At 38.8% G+C, this 24,814-nt stretch overlaps 1 protein-coding gene across 1 annotated transcript in view; it reads right to left on the bottom strand.

The window, feature by feature from the left end:
- Positions 1–24,814, bottom strand: part of LOC121929338 (cadherin-6) — a 197,764-nt gene that overhangs the window by 90,730 nt on the left and 82,220 nt on the right. The gene's annotated exons all lie outside the window — the stretch shown is intronic.

Genomic DNA, 24,814 nt, shown 5'->3' with positions numbered 1-24,814 from the left:
CCACTGGGCTGGCCTTTCTAACAGTGTGTAAAATATCCTAGGTATATATACAGTGAAGTGGAGTATGTGAGTTTGTTGAGAGGGTTAATCATAACATAGGAAGCTCTGTATGCCTTTCCATGATGACTCTTGGGAAATATTATGAACCCCTAGACTGTTCCTATTTCAGATGTTGCCCTCCTTTTCTTGAAGACTTTAAGTCAAAGCATTGTAAGCTGCTTTGATTGTTTTTACAAAAAGCGGGGTAGAAATACAATTATTATTATTATTATTATTATTATTATTTATTAAAACATTAATTTGGCTTTGCTCCTTTTAAGGACTCATTATCCAAGTACTGGGACATGTTTAATCCATTTTTGTTTTCTTCTAAACATACCAGCAGAGTCTCCATTTTGCTTTGTCTCAGCAAATCTTTCTGTACATCTGTTTACCAATCACTAACTTGTACTCTTGATTCCCAAACAACAGAGCAGAGAATCCTAGTGTTTGCATCAATGATCTGAAAGTTCATTGGGTTACACTATAGGGAGCACACATGAACATCAAATGCAGGGTCTCTATAAAAAGTCAATATCACTGGTGGGAATCACCGGTCAGAGATTTGGGAACTGCAAAACACAAAGAGACATTCAATGAACGCCATGTATTGTAGAAGCAAAACATGACTTTCATATGAGGTAATAATAATTTGTATTTCAGCCTACCATAGTAATTGGGGCTGGAAGAAAAATGTGACTCTGCAAGAGTACAGGCCAGATAGTTTAGCAAAAGAGTCCTATCTGGTGCCGTCATTCCACTTCCCATTTCTAGGTATGCAACATGGATCATTCTCTTCCCCCCTTTCACTGAATAATCAAATATGTCCTGGAGCTTAGTTGTTCCTGCTTTAAACAATAAACATAGGAAAGCAGCTTCTCTGAAGGAGGGGGCAGGAGACAGAGAAAATGGATAGCCAAACTAGAATTTATCTTTGTTGGCATGTAGATCAGTGATTCAACCTATAAAGCCAGGAGAAAGCTGAGCTCACACCACAGTTGAAGAACTTCCCAAAATTTCTGGTTTTAAATCCCATCAATCTTCATCTTAATAATGTATTGCACTAGTTACTAGCTATGGGATTTTTGTTGTTATTTATTTGTAATTGAAACGTACCATAAAATATACAAAACAAACCACAATTAAGGTCTTTTAAACAGTGGTAGAGATTTCAAAGATATAGCCATGTTAGTCTGTAGAATCAGTACGTAGAAAGATCTTGCAGCACCTTTGAGACTGAGGGCCCATACAGACAGGCCAAAATAAAGCTGCTTCAGGTCACTTTGGAGGTATGCTGTTTAAATGATGCATGCAGCCTAAGAGGCCAGAAACTGTGCCAAAGCTGTGGTCCCATCCTTAGGACTGGAGCAGGGCTTTGGTGTGGCTTCTGGCCTCTTAGAACGCATGCATCATTTAAACAGCATACCTCCAAAGTGACCTGAAGCAGCTTTATTTTGGCCTGTCTGTACGGGCCCTAACTGAGAACTTTATCGCATAGCGTTATGATAACGTTCCGGGAACCGAATGAGAACAGAACGCAGCAAAGTTTACTGCACGGTTTGGTTCCCATTGAGTTCCCATTCCGACCTCAAAGTGTTCCAACAGCGTTCCAGGGTGAGAAAGATGAGAAACAGTTCTCAGACAGATGAAACGTTATCATAATGGAACATGAAAAGTTACTGCTGTAATCCTATCCATTCTTATATCTGTTCTGTCAGTCTTCGTGTCCTGATTGGTTGAGACAATTTCCTCCTCTGCAGTTCTAGAGTGTCCAACTGGAAGTAGTCTGAAGTAAAAAGATGATAGAGTGATAACATCACAGCATCGCGCCCCAGTAAAGAAATGTGCATGCGCCACAGCAGTACGATATGAGAACGCACTCGGCAAAAGCACCCATTCAAAGGGTGCTGTGCAATGTAATATGTTCCCAATACGTTCTCATCCTGTTATTACTTCCCTAATACAAAGAGTCCCGTTCCCAGATTGCTCTGCCACAGAAAGTTTTCAGAACTCAATGGGAACGTTACAGGTTCTGATGCGATAAAGTTCTGAATTTCTTTCTTTCGGTTAGTCTCAAAGGTGCTACAAGATCTTTCTAAGTGGTAGAGAATGTCACCTTTTCATTTATCATAGGTGTGGGGAATTGTGGTCTGTAGACCATATACAGCCTCCAGAGGCCAAGTGTGGCCCCACATCTTTTTTTTTCTTTTACATGAACCCCATCCTCTAGGGATGCAAATATATTTTCACTAGATAAACCCCAGAACTATTTTAGGCCCCCCCCCCCCCCCCAAAATCAAATTGGAACTATCTTCTGCCCACTATCTTCTGCTCAACTATCTTCTGGTTAGAATTAAAAAAGGTCTCTCAAGATCTTACTCAAATCTAGTAAACATGGCCCCATTACAGAGTGATCAGATGTCATAACTGCAAAGGAGGACAAGACACTTCAAAATGTAGGTTATTCAAGAAAAATGTTGGACATTACAAAAAAGCTAAAAACACTAATATAAACATAAATTCATGTTTCTTAGTCATGCTCAAAATGGAGAACATTTTGGAATTCTTCCTGAACATGGAAGTCATGTCCAGGAAAAGGAGGATATCTGGTAACCCTACCCCAATAGCCTCAGGAAGGTTTTTTAAAAAAAGATCAGGTATGTGTAGAGGGAACCGCAGCTTTTCCAAAATTTATAGGGGTAGGATAGCCAGATTGAGTCTGAGACAGGGCGACTGTACCTTTAAATGCCATCAGATTATTGAGTAGGATGTGGTTTCATAAGGCTCCATCAAGAGGAATGAAGCTATAACTGTGTTGGGGGAGACAGCTGTGACTGAAAGTTTGGAAGTTGAGGGAGGGCAGGAAGCTTTATGGTACCTTGTCTACTTGGTTATCTGTTAAGGATTTAAATTACAAGGGACCCATGCAGAATTTAACGTGGCAACCCTATACAGGAAACATGTGCACCCCTAAATCTGGAGCTGTCTCCCATCCCATTTTAGCATGCAAAAATAGAAAGTGCAAACCGTTGAATATGAGAAACTCCAATATATTTTCAACTAACTGATTAATCCTGGATTCAGCTTGCCTCCAGATAATGGGACCTACATACACTTTCCCAAACATCATATTCCTTATGGTACCCACTATATAAAACATCTTTTGGAATGGAACAATATTTATTAAACCTGACTCCGTTCCCACTTAGAAAAGGGCTTACAGCCTTATGCTTTCAGTGTATGCCATCTGCCTACTTGAAGGGAAGGTATAATAATATTCCTGTCCACCAAAGACATTGCATTTGTGAATCACCACTATCTTTTGGAATGTACTCTCTATATGGACCCTAGAAAAAGGTTTCTTAATCATATTCTCCACTCTCTTTCCAATCGACCTCCCCTTGAGCAGATGTGTATCTTATTGGTGGGCAACAATACATATATTACTACTATGGTTGTATATTTTTGTATCACTTACTTGTTACCTGTATTCTATTTTAAATTTATTACTGTTGTTGTAGTTTATTTGTTTTTATTTTACCTTAATTATATTGAATTGTAATGACTAATAGCTTTTAGCAATAAACAAATTCGGAACTGATTATTTATCAACATCCTGAAAAGCAAAGCATCTTCTGAGCTTCAATTTGAATTAGGCCCAGGATTGTTCTGGCCTCTGGGGAGTGCTCAAATGTTTCTCACAGCTTATGCCAAAAGCTGAAAGCATTTTCCCCAAGGCAACAGCTACATGGCCTACTATCTTTGTGGCCTTGGTCCTTACTGAGACATTAAAAACACAACTTTCTTTTTGTTATCTCTGTTGAGACATTTATGCTTATCAGGAATAGATGCAAAGGATGAAGGATGTAAATTAGAGATGTAAATGTTCACTTGTTTCAGACACCCATGAGAAACCATAATTTCTCTTCTTGCTAGACAGACAAGATATTTTCTATTGACCTCAGGAAAATTTTCACATTTGCAATAACTATTTTTGTGCAAACTACAAAAATGACATAAATTGTGTACCTGGGGTAGTTAAATTATGAGCCCTGCTGTTTTATATGATATTGAAAAGCATGGGATTGGTTGTTTTCTTCTTTTTGGCAAATCAGAATTCTACTCTTGCTGTGGGCAAGCTTTCCTTCTCAAAGTGAAAAGACATTATATTTTGCACAGAGATATTTTTGCACAAACTATGGAAATCTCAGTGTGAGGAAAGGGAGGCACTTATTTTCTTAGTTTCACACTAGGGGTGAGAGCTCTCTTGGAATAGTTGATTTCTCAACAGGCATGTCAATACAGCCTCTCTTGCTGAGAATGCAAAACTTTGTGAATATTCCTCATATCTCTGCAAAGGACACTCTTTGATCTCGAGGCAAAGAGGTTATCCCTCATCCTGAAGCATGCAGAATAAATGTGCGCATACAGAATATTTATGCTTTTGTTCTGAAGCGTACAGAATAAATTATACCTCTTTTCACACTAATGAGTTTTTCATGAAAAAAGAATTGGGGGGGGGGAATAAAAGACTGCTACACAGTAAATTGGAATAGGGGTGGAGAATGCTATCTAGTCTGTTTGAAGATAAAATTAACCCATACATTTCCTATGATCTTATGTAATCTGGAACAAGGACACTTAATGGGCACTTAAAATGGTGGCTACTAAAGAATGCTGTCCAAGGGCAAAGATTCAGGAATATACTCTCCACCACCCTCATGGGCATGAGCCACATCTACACATTTTCAGAGTGTGGCTAAGGGAGAGGGATGAAGGCATTGCCGCTCCAAATAATAATTCTGCCCCAATGAACTTTTCTTTCAGTCTCCAAATTTCTAGCATTGAAGAGGGTGAGACACTGGAAATAATCTGCCCCTTTGCTTTGCATATTTACGCTATACAGTCATCCCTCCATATTTGCGGCTTTGATATTTGCGGATTTGATTATTCACGGATTTCATTAATATGTTCTCTCTAGGACTGTCTAGGTCCTCCAGTGCAACTCTGTGGTCAACTTTAACTAAATGTTGCACTGAAAGACCATTTGTAGCTACTCCAGTGCCATTCTATGGTCGCTGTATGTTGGACATTGACCACAGAGTTGCACTGGAGGACCTAGAGATTCCTAGAGAGGTGTCCTCTCAGGTAAAAGCAGTGTTTTTGTTATTTGCGGTTTTTCCATATTCACGGGGGTCTTGTTCACCTAACCCTAGCAAATATGGAGGGACAACTGTATTTCTAAATGCTCAATGAAAATTTTAAGTTACTGAAAAGCTAGCAATTTGAGGACTGAAGGAACATTTTTTGGGGGTGGAGCATGACTCCTTATTGAGAGGCAGTTTTGTTATTTTGTCTCCTTCCACAGCTACACCTCTGTGCATTTCTTCCAACCTTTCCCCCTCACACCTTCCCCAGACTGTTATATGGGACAAAAAAGAGAAAAATAAATATCTTTCATGGCATTTCGTGTTTATAGATAGGCTTTTTGAAATGTTTCTAATATTCTGGTGCAACAATCTCATTGCCAGATTCCTTTTAATCAGCAGAGATTCTTCTTTCACCACAGCCACAAAAGCAGCAGCCTAGGATTGAACTGCGCTTGCTCATCATACCAAAAAGCAGGTGATAAAAGAAAATTTGGTACAATGAATAAGAGCTTATTTGGACTGTGGACATAAACAGTGCGAAAGAAGGAAAATTGTATCCTCTCTGCCATGCTCCTGATGTTTTCTGAAATGAGTACATGTCAACCCCTTTCCTGATATTGTCCACTTCTCTGAACTTCAGCACTAAAGTTCTACAGAAGAAAATTCTAAGTATCTCACTAAATTACAAACCATCTGGAGGATGATATCATTTAAAGTGGTATCAAAGTGCTATAAAAGTAGAGTGTTGACATAATCCATACTACTTGACTTTTTTTGGAATAATATTTCAAAATATTATTGTGTGTGGCATTTTACTTAAAATAGAGTTGGGATATTTAAGGATAAGCACGATGCACGAAAACCAGTTAGAAAAGTATTTCTGACAGATACAGTGCTATTGGAGAAGTAATTTACTTCCAAATCTAGTTGTATGGTTGCAGAAAGATTGGCAGATAATGGAGATAACAACAAACTCACATTTTATATCCATCCATAGGATGACAAAATCCATTCTATGGACATTTTCCTTGTAATATTTGGACCTTTTATCATTTATTGGAAAAGGAATAAACCAGAGAATAACTTGAGGCTAAAAGCACTAGCCATGCTGTCATATTCACTCATTTAATGTGAACGGGAACTTTGTTTCACTGTTGTACAATATTTTCTTTGCATTTTCCTTCTGAAACAATGGATGCATAAAACTCCTATGTAAATGCAAAACACGTATCTCTAAATTTAAAGTCAAGAAATCAGTAAAGGGGTTTCCCCCCAGTGTGTCTTACAAATATGCTCCGTAATTTGTCAGTGTTTGGAAAAAACTCACTATACACCAACAAAATGACTATTTATCAGCCAAACAGGTGCAGCAGGGTAATGACCCTAGCATTATGTACCTCACTGGCCCACAGCAGGCACATAAACTGTGAAAATAAGCAGTGTGCTATTACATTGGTAGAGCAGAATGGAATGAAGGGGTACAAGGGGCAGGCAGCTCCAATAGCACAATATATTGCCAATATGTGTTGGGTTCATTTGCCATCACCAGGTAACCTCCGCCCTCCTCTGGGATGGTCTTTGATACAGTTTGTTTAAACCTGTCTACCACGGGGTTGTTATAAAACAGAACAGTGAGTGGCACAAAATTTGAAATGTTCCTTTTTCACTATTAAGGCTTCCTACCTTTCCTTTCCTTTTTTCAAAAAAAGAAACTTGGCAGCATGCTTCAAGACTGCATAAAGAGGCTGTCTGTTGAGCATGAATTCTACAGGTGAGTTAATTAGTGCCGCGGATCGTTTGCCACCATGGCTGGCTGCCAGCAAACAGTCTGCTTGTCATTATGTTTGCTCCGAGTGCAGATGTAAAGTGACTGATGATGGGCTAGTTTTTGCTCTGTGTGTGCCTAGTATAGGAGAGCAAGGGTTTGTGAGTACAGAGCACACAACACAGGCACACACATCCTATTATTCTGTCATTAGTACCGGCTGGATGTGTCCCTGGGACATGAAAGGGGGGGGGGATGTTACTTGAACTATGATTAAAATGATAAAATAATAAAAATTAATTAATAAATAAAGATTAAAAAAATCTGTGCAGTTATAACCAGTGAGGAATGAAAAGAGGGAAGAGGAAAGAGGTGGGGTGGAGAAAATACTGAACAAAATAATAATATTCTGTCCCGGGCAACTCCTTGTTCCTTTACCATTCCATTTCTAACCTCCCATGGCTAAAACCTGCAGCAAACCATTATTCTTGCACTAGATTCCTTCAGCCATGCCACATAAAGTGCAGAGTAAGATGGAGAGGCTGGCCATTTAAAGAAACAGCTCTGCAAATGTCAATTGCTAGGAAACAATTACTCCTTCAGGGGGGAATTTTTGCCACTTCAGATTTGCTATTTTTCACAGCTTTGGTGTCATGGGAGAGATTTTCTAGCAGCTCTGGCTAAAATATGGCTTGGGAGAATGGTACCACAGCTGTTAAGCACAGCTTTTTAATGTCTTGCCCAGCTGTAATGTGCTACAGATGACCACAGCTGAGGATGTAATCCTGAAGGAGGCTTTCTTGCTTGTCTTCCTGGGGTATTGCCATCTTAGAGAAATCAAGAGCTTTCCAGATTGAAGTACTGATGTGAATGAGGCCTTCCATGTGAAATAACATGGAAAATCCAAGTACTCTTTCCTTTAATCTCCCTTAGCTTAACTTCATCAAGATATATTTAGTTTTTTCTGAGGGTAAAATGACTAATGAGAAATAAAAAGATGATCGAAACAATACAGAGAATAACTATATAATAGAGACAAAAGGATGACAGATTCATTTAAAGAAGAATCACATGAGGTTGAACCTTCAATTTTAAAAAGAGAAGTGACAGCTGCACTCAGAACACTTGAGAGAAATATGTCACCAGGAACCGACAGCACGCCAATACAGCTGCGCCAAGCTACAGAGACAGATTCTACTCTTGTTTTAAAATCTAAAAACTAAAATCTGTCAACAAATTTGGAAAACAAAACAATGGCTCACAGAGTGGAAACACTCAATATACATTCCAGGGTCCAAGAGAGGACACCAGGAATAACAGTAATCTCTGAACGATCACATTAATTTCTCATGCAAGCAAAGTGATGCTCCCTTCCAAGTCCAAGTCCATAACAAAGACTCTTACCATGTACGGAGCAAGAAATGCCAGAGTCCAACCTGGGTTCAGGAAAGGAAGAGGCACTAGGAATCATATAACAAATATACACCAGATAATAATAATAATAATAACAACAACAACAACAACAACAACAACAACATTCCTCTTAATTTCAGGGAATCCAAGCAGATTACAGCAGTAAAATAACACACAATTAAAAGAAAAATGCATTAAAATTCCAAAATCCCCAACCCTCACCCCAGCATAAAAACACAATCAAGTCCTAAAAAGAGATTAAACCAAAAAAGAAAAATTAAAAACATTAATGTACAAATACACTAAAATGAGATAAAAAATTTTCAGGTGGAGTCTAGATAGGGTAAAAGATAAAAGATGGAGGACGAAGCGAGGGGTGGGAGGGAAGGCCAGGATAATGGAATAAACTAAAGAATTTCAAAAATAAATATGCCTGTGCTTTATAGACTAGGCCAAACCATTTGATTGTATACAATATGAGAAACTGTGGATTACTTTTAAAGAAATGGATGAGCTACAGCATTTGATAGTCCTGATGTGTAAGGACAAGAGGCTACTGTTAGGACAGAATATGGAGAAATGGGATGGCTTCCAACTGATAAGGAGGTCAGACAAGATTGATTTCTATCATCCTATGTGTTTAACTTGTATGTAGAGAAAACATACGTAAAGCTGGATTAGAATCAGAAGCAAGCTTGAAAATCAGAGGAAGAAACATCAACAATCTAAGATATGCAAATAACACCATACTACTAGTAGAAAATATCAAAGAGTTGGAAAGGTTATTGAAGAAAGTCAAGGCAGAAAGTGCCAAGGCAGGTTTACAGCTCAACATTAAGAAAAACAAAAATAATGATTACGTATGATCTACATAATTTTAAAGCAGACAATGAAGACATTGAAATAGTTGAAGATTTTCCATATTTGGAAGGGGACTTGGACTTGGAAGGGCAGCTACAAAGGAACTAGAAAAAAAACCTGAAATGTAAAAATATATCACTGAATACTAAAGTTAGGATGGTCCACAACATAGTATTTCCTATTTCTATATATGGTTGTGAAAGCTGGACAGAAAAAAAAGTCATAAGAAGAAAACCAACTCATTTGAGACGTGGTGCTTGCAAATACCATGGACTGTTAAAAAGATCATTAAATGGGTCGTAGAACACATCAAGGCAGACCTTTCTCTAGAAACAAAGGTCACTAAACTGAGGTGGTCATACTTTGTTTATATCATGAGAAGAAAGGACTCACTAGAAAAGATGATCATGTTTGGTAAAGTTGAGGGCAATAGGAAAAGAAGAAAACCAAATTCGAGATGGACAGATTTAATTAGAGAAGCCAAAGTAAGAACTGAACTGGGTGGATGAGGACAGGTGACCTGGACGTCTCATTTGTAGGGTCATCATAAGTCGAAGTTGATTTGAAGGCAGTTAAAAATGACAACAAACAAGAACACTTTTTTAAAAATTTAAAAATCAAACTTTTGCCCAGTTTTCTGGCTAGTCTGACCTCCAAATGTGCTATGATATTGTGCAAAACTCCAGTTTTAAGTCTAGAGATTCCTAAGATACATTTCTTGAAGCAAAAGCCTTTCAGCTTCAATAACGGCAACATGGAATAATTAAGGAAATTGACAACCTTGCCTTGTGGTAGGCAAAAACAAAAACAAAAACATTGAAAACGTTTCTCATTGAAAATCAGTTTCCCCCAGTCTGGTAACATTCAGATGCTTTGCACTAAACCTTCTATCATCCTTGTCACTGGTCATGATGGCAGGGGCTGATAGGAGCTGTAATTAAAAACATCTGGAAGGCACTAGGCTTTGAAAAAGCTCATATACATCTTTATGTGAAGCTACGTATAGAGAAAAATGTGTGCTCTGAATTCCAACACCAGAAGCACTTTCTCGCAATATGACAAGAAATGAAATACTCTCCAACAACTCCCGGCAAATTTCTTTGACAAACTGGAGCCCTAAACTACCTTTATAACACACTTGGGGGAATTTTGTTTTCAACACTTGCTGCTTGGAACCACAAAGACTCCTCTGATTTTTCAGAGAAATAGGGCAGACCTTTGTAAGAACATAAAAGAAGTCATTGTTTATAAAATCAGTAAGGTGGATTAAATGAAAGGAGTGTAGCTGGTCCAAGGTGTACTTCATGGCTCTAATCCATTTTAAATAAGATATATCCCCTTGTGAATCTGTATTCACTATCAAAAAGAATGCAAAATATGAATGATTTTAAGGCACACGTTCACACATTTCTCAGTGATTGCCAGATTCTGGCAATCACCACTTGTCAAAGACATATTTAACTAGAATATACCATCTGAGGCAGCTGCTTCAGTGTGCCTAACAGCAGGGCCAGTCTGGGCTCAACCTTGTTGTTGTTGGTGGTGGTGTGTGTGCCTTCAGGTCATTTCCAACTTACAGCGACCCTAAGGCTTTCTTGACAAGTTTCTTCAGAGGGGGTTTGCCACTGCCATCCTCTGAGGCTGAGTGTGTGCCTTGCCCAAGGTTTGTCCAGTGGATTTACATGGCCGAGCTGGGATTCAAACCCTGGACTCCAGAGGCCTAGTCCAATGCTCAAACCACTATGCCACGCTGGCTCCTTGGCTCAACCTACAGAAACTAAAAATGCATTTGGGGTGAGGGACATGCCTTTAATTCTTCCTGATGAGTTATTGGAATTTCTTGGAAGCAGTTAATATACAATAGGTCCTTAGTGTCTACTGGAGTTTGGTTCCAGGAACCACCATGGATACCAAAATCTGTGGATGCTCAGGTTCCATTAAATACAATGGGATAGTAAAATATATATTTTCAAGCTGTGGGTGGTTGAATCCTTGGATAAAGAATTCATGGAATACAGAGGATTGACTTAATTAAAATAGGAGATTATGGGGATTGGGAAAAAGGTATCTGCTGAACAGCAAAGGGAATAAATGAGAAATTCCTGGATTCTGTTTTCTTGCTTTGGAAGATAGTTGGAGCAGTTTTTATGTTCCAGTTAGTGATGATACATAGCAGTACAGTGCCATCCATAATGAACTTGGCTTAAAATAGCAAATTAGCAGCTCTGAGATGACTTTCAAATTATGTCTCTTTCAAGCAGTCTGAAAGCCTTCCTTCATTTTCTGGATTGTGAATTAGATTTTAAGCTACTACTACTTCTCCTTCACTCTGTTCTAAATAATAAAGATGATATTTAAACAAAACTCAGGAAGGAAGGGCAATTTGACATCCAATCATGTTCAACGTTAGGACTGGAAAATAACTTCATTATACACATCCCTCTGTTCCAGTGTCACCAAGGAAGACCTTGAGAGAGTGAAATTGCCCAGCAAGGAAAGTTATCTCTTTGAAAAAGACAGGTTTATTATCAAAATGGAGGGTTAATTGCATTCAGGAGGGTCTTTTTTCATCTTTCTTTCAGAAATCCTTCTTCACTCAATAAGGTCAACCAACCGAGACAAAATAAAAACAGGTTTAAAAATAAAATAATGTTTTCAACATGAACACAGCATCATTGCGCTGCTGGTGTGGTTCAGCAGTGCAAGAAGCTGCACAGGGAAGCTGTAAGTTCTTCAGCGTTTTAAAGAATCTGCTAAATATATCTGCTAGATATATTTTCCACCAGCCACACTATTCTGTTGTGATCTCCTTCAATGATCCTGTGCAAAACATCTCCTCAATGCCACCTTCTCTCAATTTATTGATGGAGAAACAGCCACTAAAATATGACGTCTCTTGCCACACTGCAGAATTCATGCAGTTTGGCACAGCTTTAACTGTCATGGTTCCATCCTATGGAATCCTGGGATTTACAGTTGTTGCGACACCAGAGCTCACTGACAAAGAAGGCTAAATAGCTCACAACTACAAATCAGAGAATTTCATAGTATTGAGCCATGGCAGTAAAAGCACTGGTCAAACTACATTATTTCTGCAATGTAGATGCAGCTGAGGTCTTTCTAGAAGCAGTCTGAAATGCAGTGGGAGGATCTGTTCTTGGGAGTAGGATGGAGAGAATCTCTGACACGTACCTACAAGACTTTGCTCACACCTGCCATAATGTCTTGTCCCAAGCCTGGGGTAAAGAACATGAGCACCTGGGATCACATGCAGCCCTCAAAATTGTCTCTCCATTTAAAAAATATTTTTGTCAGGCTGTGCAGGGAAAAAAGTGGCCCCTAGAGGTGCCCATCCTAAGGCAAAGTGTTGCAAGAAGACACATAGACCATTTATGTGAACTCATTGTATGGGGAGAAGTGTAGGTTGTGTTGTTTTCAGAAAATGAAAGACTGAGGGTGCATCTACACAATAGAAAAAATGCAGTTTGATGCCATTTTAACTGTGTTAGCTCCAACCTACAGAATCCTGTGATGTGTAGTTTTGTGAGGCATCAGGACTCTTTGGCAGAGAAGGCTAAAGACTTTGTAGAACTGTAAATCCCAGGATCCATAGTGTGGAGCTATAGCACTTACAGGGGCATCAAACTACATTATTTCTACAGTGTAGATGCACCCTCAGGTTTATAAAATGGGCATTCTGCGGTCATCTGGGTTGTTTGGTTACTTCCAGATGCCTGATGTTATCATGCTTGAAATTCAATCCTTGATCAATACAGGGAGAAAACTTTATGGAATGGCCTGCCAGACAAGATCTGTCAAACTGCCAACCTTGAGAACTTCAAGAAAGCTGTCAAGACGGATCTCTTCCGGCAGGCCTTCCTCCCATGTAACGCTCCCCCCACATGTTATTATTATTTATTGTCAGGTGTGTTTTTCTAGATTTTCAGATAAATTACTTGGATGTGGAGATAGTACCTCTGGCCTCAATGCAGGTTTAGTCATATACTTTGACATCTCTTCTAATTATTTAGACAGTCACCTCCTTGCCTTAGTGAGGCAGTTAGTCTGTCACTAGTGCTTGTTTAACCCTTTGAATGTATATATGGAGCATTGTTTAATGTGGGGAAAGTGTGGGTTTTTCCCCCTCCCATGCTCATTACATTTCCAACTTGGAGAAAATGACATTTTTTAAACTCTTGTATTTATTTTAAACTAATTATCATGTAAAACTTTATCAGCAAGTAGGAACAAGTTAGAAGGGCATTGCTCATTACAAAATGACTTCTGAAGAGAAATGATCGGCAGTTGAAAGTATTGGCTTGTTAGCAAGTTTTCCCTAAGTCACTTTCTAACATTTGTGTCATGCCTGACCTCTTCCCCTCATGCAGTGGGAGTCTGATGGAGAGTAGGAGTGAGGGAAAGGAGACATATATAAAGGGAGAGAGAGTTTCAAACAAGCTAACTAAATTGACATGTTTTTTTTCCACCAGAGCCATCTTTGTCTTCTATATTCTACTAATAAAATTCCCTAATTATTTTATATAGTCACTTATTTATATTAGAGAGGCCTTCCGATGAATTAATTAGTGTTTACTCAGTGGTTTCACAGTATAAATGAAGCTCAATTCTCTTTATGTGGGTTTTATGAAGATTAATCATCAGCCTGTAGTAATAGCAGAACATAGAGAAGGCATGCCTAAATCTGTTAGTGCCAACTAGAGTAGCTCTGTTGAATCAATAGGACTTACCTTAGTGTTGACTAACCAAATTCCTACGGATTCAATTATTTACTCTAGTTGAAACTAACACTTGGATTTAGACCTTAATTTTCTGAACATTTCCCCAGATCCCCTATTTTATGGAATGAAACCTTTTATTTAAACACATCTTGAGACTCTATAATCTTTTTTCAGGTCTCTATGAAGGAAAGTGTCTTCTCTATGAAGGCAGCCACAGACTCATGTTACCTATGGATTACAGAGCATTATTTTATGAGTTCTAAGAATGATTCAGTGTAAAGATGATCTTGTCTTCTTTATGGATGGATCTTCTGCACCTTCAATTTAGTTAGCATGTTTTCATCCTGGCCTCCTCTAAGAAACTTAAGACTGCATATCTGTAGTTTAATCAATTTGATTACCACAACTATTAATTAAGCAGATTATACTGAAATCTAATCCCTTCTCAGGCATCATCAAATCATGTTTCTGGAAGGCAAGAGGGACCTGGCCCTGTACCATTCATCCCAATCTGCCCATACTGATTGGGAAGATCTGAAGCGAAATCATAGTTCCTTGCTTTTGTTACATTTAAATCACATTTTGATTACAAGGAGTTCAACATGATGTACATATCTCTCCTTCTCCCCGCTTTACTTTCACAACAACTTTGGGAGGTCAGACTAAGAGGGTGATTTGGCCAAAGTCACCTAGTAAATTTCATGACTTGTTGGGGAACTAGAACTTGGATCTCTCAGTTCTTCCACTCTGGCCTTAAAAACACCGAATATGGTTATAGCATAGTGTTTCAGAAGATCGGGAACCCTGGGCAGTGGTGAAATTAGCCAGTTATTGTTGTGGTAGTGTGTCTTCAAGTAGTTTCTGACTTATGGTGACTCTACAGCAACCCTAATACAAGGTTTTATTGGCACAATTTGTTCTGAAGGGGTTTGCCTTTTGCCTTCCTCTGAGGCTGAGAGAGTGTGACTCGTCCATGGTCACTCAGTGGGTTTTCATGACTGAGCAGGGATTCAAACTCTGGCTCCAGAGCCGTAGTTCAATATTGAAATGACTACACTATGTTGGCTCTAAATCAGTGAACAGAGAAACATAATTCACCATTACATTTGCGGTAAAATGTGGGGAGGTTGACTATATACATCTCTAAAACACACAGACAGGTTGGTGAAACATTGTAAATGGTACAATGCTGGGTATTGTTTCAGCAATATTTATTCTGTGCAGGCTGACTGTTTAATTTGGAAAGGTCTTGGGAAAATTCAGAATCTTTCTGAGAACTCATAAAGATGCCACTTAAGTGAAATTCTCTTTACAAGAAGCACAGCTCAATTCTCATGAGCAATATACTTTTAAATCACCCCTTCTGTCAGAACTCACATTGCACAGTTAATATCCAGGAAATTCCACTTTAAAAACCATGCTTCTACCTGCTGTGTAGGTAATGGCTGTTTTAAACTGTGCTTACAGTCAGTTAAAAACAACATCAGCAACCACTGAAGCTGTAACCTGGTAGCTGTAGAAAGCAATACGGGGGAAAAGAATATAGTGAATGCATGTTCTTCCACTGTATTTTATTCCTGTTTTGTAAATCACGCAGCATTTAAGAAGAAGTAATGAGAAGCTGAACAGTGCACTGAGGTTTCCCTTTGGATTTGGAATGATGTGTATGCTCAGTTACGTTTTCGCTGAGCTATAGTATTAGCACTAAATTAACCTGGCCCTGTGGTTCCTTAGCATACTTGAAAACCCAAAACAGCTTTTTAAATACCTTTCTGCAGCCATGACAGCCTTTTTGTTTAAGGAAAGAACAAAAGGCTATGATTCAAGGGATGGTACTACTGGTCCTACACATGCAGGACTCATTTATGAGGTGTCTCATAAGTATCTTGAAATTTGTTAGTCCTTAAAGTACTACAGAAAGGCTTGCCTGTTCAGCGGTGCAAACTCTGAGAAATCTCTCGGCCCACAGGCATGGCAAAAAGATCTCCATCTTAATTACTTTAAACAAATAAAATAAAATGGAAAAAAGGTCCAGTCCTACTATTAGCTAGTGATGTGGCTGTTCCGGGGAGCAGAAAATTGGGTCCAGAGCTATGTGCCATGCAGTTCTCTCCTAATCTAGAATTCTATAATGATATAAATATTTGTATATTTCATTCTTGCAGGAAAGAAAAAAAACAATTAAATTCACTATTTTCCCCCTAAGCTGCAAGAAGGCAATGGAAAATGGTAATTTTCCAAGAATATTTGAGTCCAGGACTTATTCTCTGCAAAAATAAATAAACAAAATTACCAATGGACATTAACACCTCCTCCTCCTCCTCCTTTTTGCATAGAAAATTGCATTTTCTGCACAGCAAAACATGACATTTCTTTACAGAATAAAATGTTGCTTTCTTTATAAGATGCTTGTTTGTTTCCCAAGTCTTGAAAAATAAGTCCTGAACTATGAAGGTCGTTACCTATCTTGGATTTCCCTCATCAGGAAAATCTCTTCCAACCCTGACACTCTCATTCTTTCCCCTCTTTATTTGTTTAAGACCCTCTTCTAAGTGAGCCAGAAAACCCATTTTTGACTAGTGTTCAAATATTTTCAAATATTTTTTCAATCTCTAGCATGGGGCTCATAGGTTTAGTCCCTACACCCTTGTAGAAATTAAGATTTTGCCCTCTATCTGGCAGGTCTCTGTACATGGAATGATGGAACATCTTGTTCTTTGCTTTAACCAACAAAATTTCTTGGGTTAGCCCTGTTCTGAAGTTAACAAGGACCTGTAGGCCAAAGTATACCACTAATCAGATGCTGTCATAGATTAGGAAAGATATTTTTGGGACTACACTTTCCAAAATCAACCAGTCATGCTGATTTAGGATTCTGTAATCCAAAACCAAACTTTTCCAAATTCTGCATCTCCTCTGTTCAGGTTTTACAATATTGCTATGTTCTAAAGAGAACATTCAATAAGTACCTCTAATATTAGTACTGTACTTAAGCACTGGGACTCCTCTCTCTTGCAACCTTGACACTCTCACTTTCCCCTATCTTTATTCCTTTAGTACCCTCTTCTAAAGGTGAGCCATTTTAGTTTAAAGCAACCTTTTTGACTCCCGGACCCCTAAGGGCTCCACAGTTGGGAACCACTGGTTTAGAGAAATGGTAAAGCTTAGTTAATGCTGCTTTTTGCTGGTCTACAATTTTAGAGACTGTAGGATTTACTAAATGAACTGACAGTAATGTGGATGGTGAGCAGCTCAGCAGTAACACAGGAGCTAAAATAGGCTTAAAAGGCTGTTTAAGAACTGTAGATCCACTTACATGTAGAGATGTTCTTATCAAATATGGAAAGATTTGCAACCAGTGTGTAATTTATTGGGAAAATCTCATTAGTTTGGTTTGGTGAGTGGGATGAAAATAAGATAGATAACTGGTGCATGCATCCCCCCTTCTGTAACAGTGGGATGCATAGGAGTTAGGGAAAGAAGGGGCTGAAAGACAAGTTGTCAGCCTATTTATTGTTCCAGATCTCATCAGCCTTTTAATAATTCTTTTTCTACAGTACTATTGCTGGAAATTCTTTTTCTAAAAATGGCACCTGGCATTTGAGAAGAATATGCCTTTTGTTAAATAAAATAATTATAAATTAAAACTGGATGATCTGGAAATGTTTCAGGGGTGGCAATGCGGAAAATGTACAAACCATCCTATTCCCAGCATTCTTGGAGGGAGGATGTTCAGATTATGCATTGATTGTCACATGTCTTAACTTTTGCTAAAGCAGAGCAGGAAACATCATGGGCCTGCATGTAAATGTATGAATTTCTGTGGTGTAACGGTTAGAGAGATAAACAAGGGAATTGGGAAATCCAGGTTCTGGTTATGAGTGAGTTATGAAATTATAACACTCTAGACCTTGGAGCACTGAGAAGCAACCCTCAAAAATGCACTATGATTAATCTGCAAAGCATTTTGCAGAGAAAATTACTCAGATCCATTGTGACATGGATTTCACATTGAAAGTAATGGAGGCATTTACTTATACAATTTTGAAGGATGACTTATAGATTCATTCAGCACAGTGATATGCTTGGAGGAGTAACGCCAACTATTTGACTGTTAGACCCATGCCAATCCTAGTTGACTATTACTGCCAGAAGAGGGCAGGCCAATTGGATGACAGATATAGTAAATGCTTCTTGGAAAGCGAGTTGCATTCCAATCCCTCAAAAAGAAGCAACTGCTATTGAAAAGGGCTTCACTGGATACTGCCATCCTAAATAAGTATCAGTTGACTTCTAGTCTTTCCTTTTGAAACTGACCTCTCAGAATTAGTGGTGGCAGCACAGCTCCAGGCTTTCTGGATGAAAATAATTATCTGGATCTGTTTTAGTCTGTATTAAGGCCTGATTATGAGACAGAAACAGCTTTGGTCACCTATCCCAGGGTGAGTGTATCCCTGCTGGTTCTATTGGGTCCCTTTGTCCAGAGGGCAAAGGGGGGACCTCAACCTCCCAGCCATAGGATGGCCTCATCTCATCAGTCATGTTGGTGCCCACAGAAAAGAGCGCTGCCCTCCAGTCTGAGGAGAAGAAGGAAAAGAGTCTGCCACGCAGCAGTGCTGGCAGTGGGAAGAACCCCTGCCCCCTTTGATATGGAGCTGGTAGTTGGGGCCATGGAGAGACCCCCGCTGGGTGCTGGGAGGAGCCAGCAATGACAGCGGGGCTGGCAGGTGGGAAACTTGATCACCAATGAATTTTAATATCCATGGCGAGGTCCAGAACAGATCCCCCATGGATACTGAGGGCTGACTGTAATTTATTTCCTTATAGACACATGCAGGACTGTTTTGTAAAATGACAGAATCACTGGAATATCTTTTTTGAAGGGAGGCCAAAGTGAGTTTGCTGTTCTTCACAAGAAAGTAAATGACTGGAGAGAAAATATTTTCTGTCTCCAATAAATCTTGAAGCTGTCATAATGAAATGAACTAGCGGTAGGTTCAGGTTAGACGAAAGAAGTATAGCGGCATCTGCACATTCACTGGGGTTTGAGGGGGTAGGACCTCAATGAAAGTGGGGAAAAATGCCTGAGAGAACACCTTTCTAGAAATCTCTTTGTCTTCCAGCACAACTCTATGGCCAACATCTGGCAGAAGCTGACCACAGAATTGCAATGGAGAATCAACAAATTCCTAGTGCACTGATTTCTCTAGGAATCTCTAGGTTCTCCAGAGTGACTTTGTGGTCAACGTCTTGCAGCATCACACTGGTGGACCCAGAAATTCATAGCAAGAACATATTAATCAAATCTGTGAAAATCAAATCCACAAAAATAAAAGCCACAAATCTGGAGGGCCAACTGTATTTTCAGCACACATAACTAACCTTTACTGTTCAATATTACAGTTGGCCACTAGTGCAATTTGGAAAAAATACAAATACATTTACCGCTCCTAGGTACTACTTGTCTGAAGCAAAGTGCTACATAACCTGGTACTATGTTATCTGAAGGACCACCTCCTCCTATATAAACGTACCTGCTAATTCAGAGACCCTGCTCTGAATTCTACCAATATGAAAGATATGATTGGCAGGGAGAAATGAAAGGGACTTTTTGGTGGCAGAACCAAATTGTAGAATTCCCTACTTAAAGAGTTTAGATTGCTGCCTTCACAGATGATTTTTAATGCAGGTAGTTTCTATCCCACTGAGCTTTTGTTGTATTTTTACTCTTACCTGGTTTGAGATTTTCTTTTTAAAAAATGACATGCTTTAATGCTCTCTGGCTTTAATTATACTGTTAATGTTGTAAACATCTTGTGGACACTTTAGAGGAATGAAAAGCAGGTATAAATGGATTAGGAAAATGAATGAAATCTCTTTTGGAGGAAGGCCTACAGGAAAACCAATAAGAGCTGTGGATCTTGAGTGTGGAGACTTGTTATGAAATTTGTATGGTTATTAGAATATACCAGAGCTGGTAATAACATTAATTTGAAAGGTAACAGTGGGGGTCAGCTGTACTGAAACAGACTCAATAGCCAGACCCCTTTTTACTACCCCTGTAGCCTTCATTTAGCATTGTTCACATTTTTTCCTTGGGATTATAAATTACTATGCTGTAAACTAATTTTGTTATATTTTCTAGTTCCCTTTCCAAGGTCAACAAAGGACTGAGTGATGGAGCCCTAAATAAATAAATAAATTGTAATGGAATGTATCCCCTCCTTTTTTCCCTCTCCCTTAAGCTAGCTTTTAAACCTTTTAATTTATAGGATTGATCTTTTGTTTCCTCCACCAAACCACATTAAAGCATAATGAGAAAATCTTTAGGAGAAAGGTTGGAGCAAATATGCAGCTACCAGCATATTACTCTTGGCAATTGCAGTTCCTCCTCTTAATTCCTCCTCCCCATTACTTTCAATGATAGCTGCTTTCTGGCACAGGATTGATTTCATATAAGTTGCTTGGTTTTTCTATTCCTGTAATTAGACTTATGCAACATATTGCAGCTAGGAATTGTGGAACCCTTCAGATGCTGATGGCCTGCAGCTCCCAGCAGCCCTAAACAACATAGCCAATGGAGAAGAACGTTCCCCACTCCTATTATATATGACCATTTATCAGATCCATTGACATATATTCAGTGCAAGAGCTGAAATGTTAAACTCTGTCCCTGTAAAAAAGAGGAAAGGAAGGGGAGAGGGAGGGAAGGAAGGAAAGTGTGAGTGATAGAGGACACATACCATACATTGTATGGAAGTGAAAGCTCCAGAACAATTTGAAATAAAGAAAACAATAGCCACATGATGGACAAGTTTTGTTCTGAATTCTGCCAGGCCAAATCTTGCCTTTACCATTTTTCCTATGAAACTTTCCTTGCTAAATCCACCTATCTTTTCTTTGTTGTCCAGAGTTCTCAGATGTAGCAAATCTCAGTAGCCTCTTAGATGCAGCGTTTTTGCATTTGCAATAGTAGTAAATCTCCAGATAGGGTTTTCCTGAGACATACAGCTGCCTGGGGCAGAGTGGCAAATGGGGCACCATTGTCATCACTACCTACACAAATCCAGGTGGAAATTATTTTGATTCAAGATAGAACCATCTCAAGAACATCTCTCTCTCTCCCCCCAACCCCGCTCTCTCTGTTTAACAAAGTAACTAAGTATTTGCAGCCCTTTTGTGACATTCAAGATATTGCTGCCAGAAATGGGCAATTTACTCTGCCTAGTAAAACTGATCCTGGGTCTGCCATGCTGCAGAATTAATGCAGTTTGAAACTGCTTTAACTGTCATGGTTCCATCTTATGGGATCTTGGGATTTGTAGTTTATTGTGGCACCAGGACTCTCTGGCAGAGAAGGCTAAATATCTCATAAAACTACGCCATCTTGACATCTTGCCTGAAAGTGAAACAACTTTTCTACAGGAAAATCCCCGAATGGATCTCCCTCCATGAGTTTCTTTTCAATAGAACACAGATCTCCAAATGGTTAAGATGTGATGACCGACTAATAAAAAATGATATGAACAATGATAGTTTGAAAAAGATACAAGACATAAAGCTCTTGGAGATACAAAAACATTGGTTCCTTTACCATCAATTGGTAAGCAGGTTCAAACTGGATGCAGAACTCGAAAACTTCAAAACAGAGAATATGGATTTAGAGAACATATTACTAAAAGGAAAAAGAAATTAACATCTAAATTATATAAAATTCTGTTGCAAAGAAAGATGGAACAGGACGTTGTAAAAGATTCCATGATCCAGTGGGCTAGAGACATTGGCAGAATAATTGATTTGGAAAGTTGGCAGAATGCCAGGGGGAAAACATTAAAATTTACAGCCTATTAAATCTTCACAAAAATTTCAAAAAAATGAATTTCTGTGGCATCTGACTCCAGTAAAGATCACAAAAATTCATAAAGGGAAGAGTAATCTGTGTTGGAAATGTTTGAAAGCAAAAGGAACATGGTTCCATGTATGGTGTTAATGTGCAAAGATAAAGAAACATTGGAATCAAATTCACAAAATCCTTGGTGCGAATTTTGAACAACTTCCTGAAACCTATCTTCTAAATATGATAAATAAAATTCCGAAGAAAATTGAAACTTCATTGGCGCAAAATTCTCTACATGACCACAGCTGGAAGGTTGCTTCTGGCGCAATATTGGAAATTGAATGAGATTCCAATGATTGATGAGTAGTTACTAAAACTTTATGACATGATGGAAATGGACCGTTTAACTAGCATTATTCATGGAAAGGATGAAGAAAAAAGTTGAAAAGGAATGGGAGACACTAAAGACTTTTTGTGGTAAACGATAGAAAGAAATATAAAATAACACAGCCAGGAATGTATATTTATAAACAAGTCCTACTTAAATATAAGAAGGATAGGGTAGTGTAAATTAAAAAAGAGATAAATATACTGAAGTTATCTAGAAATATCAAATATATAGGGAAACAATGTAGATGGCAGTAATAAACACACAAGACGAATGTTATACGTAGGAAGTATACCTATTTATTTATTTTTTGGTAATTGATCTTTCTTAAATAGTTAATTGTTATGAAGATACAGACGGTTTGCTATGTTTGTAACTGTGTGTTGTTGTATATAGTAAATTTAATTTAAAAACTACACATCCCAGAATTCCACAGCATTGAGCCAAGGCAATTAAAATAGTGCGAAACCAGATTGATTCTGCAGTGTTGATGCAGCCCCTGTCTCCAAATGATATCCTGTTGTTTGCCTTCTTTGCAATTATGCCAAAGCGATGCAGAACATAAACATTCATACAAAAAGTCCCAAGTGCAGTTCCTGACAGTAGAGCTGGAATGTTTCCAGTCTCAGTCCATGAAGAACTGATGCCAGTCTGCATAGACAACACTTGTTGACATTGGCTAGAATGCTATAGGGACATTATACTACTGCCAGTACGTCCATAAGCAAAACTTCCAGTTTGGTTCAGTATCCCATATGCCAGAGGAGGGTAACGCTGGGCTTTATCACATGCAGCTTTTAACCCCACTTCCCACGGGAAGGAAGTGGCATCGGTGACACTGATTCCCTCCCATAGCTGCCCAGTCCCTGACCTGTGTCTTTTTATTCACAGGGGAAACCCATGAATGAAATGCCAATTGTGCACTGCCACGGATGCAGAAAGCCATTTTCGTGGCAGTAGCGCAACTGGCAGTCATGTGGTCGGACTGTTCCCTCCCACTCTTTTCCTTCTCCCCCTCCACTTTAATTTTTTCCCCCCCCCCCCCCATTATTTTCAGAACTCTGGAGGCTTGAAGTTTCAAATATTTAGTAAATTGGGGCTGGAGAGCTCCAAAATAGCATTAAAAAAAGTTAGAAACATTTTTTTAAAAACCAAAAGGCTTGTCAGTAAGAGAGGGAGGAAGGAGTTAAGGGAGAGGACAGGAACGAAGCATGATGCCAGCAGCAGCCCCAGTGCTGCTAAAGGAAAAAGTGAGGTGGTGGCTGCTCCTGTACTGGTATTTTACCATTTTATTTTTTGGTTGCAGGACTACAGCATGCAAGGGGCTGGTGTGATAAAGCCCTGTGTTAAAGCTAGGGGCTATTTTTAGTCGCTTGCATGCTCAGCAGGCTGTTTTGCAGAAATACTATTTTTTTACACAGAAAAAGTGGCTTCCTGGTCAGAAAATGGTATTCTCTCTGCTAATAAACCATGTGTAAATGTTGAGCAGAATAAGTCCTTTGTTGCAGCATTTTCTGTGCAAAGAATGGCTTTTTCTGTGAAGAAAAGTTTGTTTTCCACACAAAACAACCATGTGTGGATTTTGCACAGAATAAGCCCTGAACTGTGATGGTTCTCATCAATTCAAGCTTGATATCAGGGGTTCTTGGCATGAATTTTTTTTCAACCGCTTTTTTTTCAAATATTTTAATATTCATTATATCCCCACATCCCAACCTTTAATTCCATTCTAGAAATGGAACCCAGTTTGAATGTTTTACTAAGTGGAGTGGGATTTGTGTGTGTGTGTGTGTGTGTGTGTGTGTGTGTGTGTGTGTGTAAGAAATATGCAGACTGAGAATGCATTACTCTTTTCATTTTCTCTCACTTTCTCTCCTTCCCCTCATTCTTATTTAAATAGTAGTGTGTCTCTTGGCTTAACCCATTTTGCGTTGGGACCACTGTGGGGTCATGTTCTTCAATCTACCAGCTGAAGATCTGGTTATTTTATTGACTGCACATTGTTTGGGCATGCTGCAGACCCTGATATGTGAGGTTACTAAAGGCTTGCGTGCAATGCATGCTTCTTCTGATGTGGTTTTTGATAACATTTGGAGAGGCTGCTGCAGTGCAATCAATCTTAAACTGTTGGAGAAAGAAATAAACTTTAAAATTGTTTCTGAAGTGGAACGTGCTTTTTGAAATGCCTGTATCTGGCTCAGAGCCAGCCTGCTGGCAGGAAATTTCTTTAGGTACCACATACTGGTTTATTTTACACTAAGGAATGAAACATTTTTAACTGACATTTTAAAGGGGACAAAATATATTCCTAGAAGTTTCAGATCTATCCTTTGTCTTTTGGTATGGTTCAGTTACCAATATTAACAAGCAGGAAGGAAGAGGAGAACAAAGAAGAAGAAAGAAATGTGGCAGCACCTTTAAGACTAACTGGGTTTTATGCCCACATGAGCTTAATTCTTTGGATGCAGTACTGAGTGATACTAAGATCTTAGGCATAAAGCATTTTTATACTGTTGTGAGGATGGAGAAGGATGCAGATCATCCAGAAGGATGCAAATCATGACTCTTCTCTAAAAGTTAAAATGGCTATGTAAGGTGATCTTTACAGATCTTTACAGTGGT

The sequence above is a fragment of the Sceloporus undulatus genome, chromosome 4, assembly GCF_019175285.1.
Source record: "Sceloporus undulatus isolate JIND9_A2432 ecotype Alabama chromosome 4, SceUnd_v1.1, whole genome shotgun sequence".
Taxonomy (NCBI): domain Eukaryota; kingdom Metazoa; phylum Chordata; class Lepidosauria; order Squamata; family Phrynosomatidae; genus Sceloporus; species Sceloporus undulatus.
The sequence above is the reverse complement of the archived record's forward strand: the minus strand, read 5'-3'. Positions and strand labels throughout refer to the sequence as shown.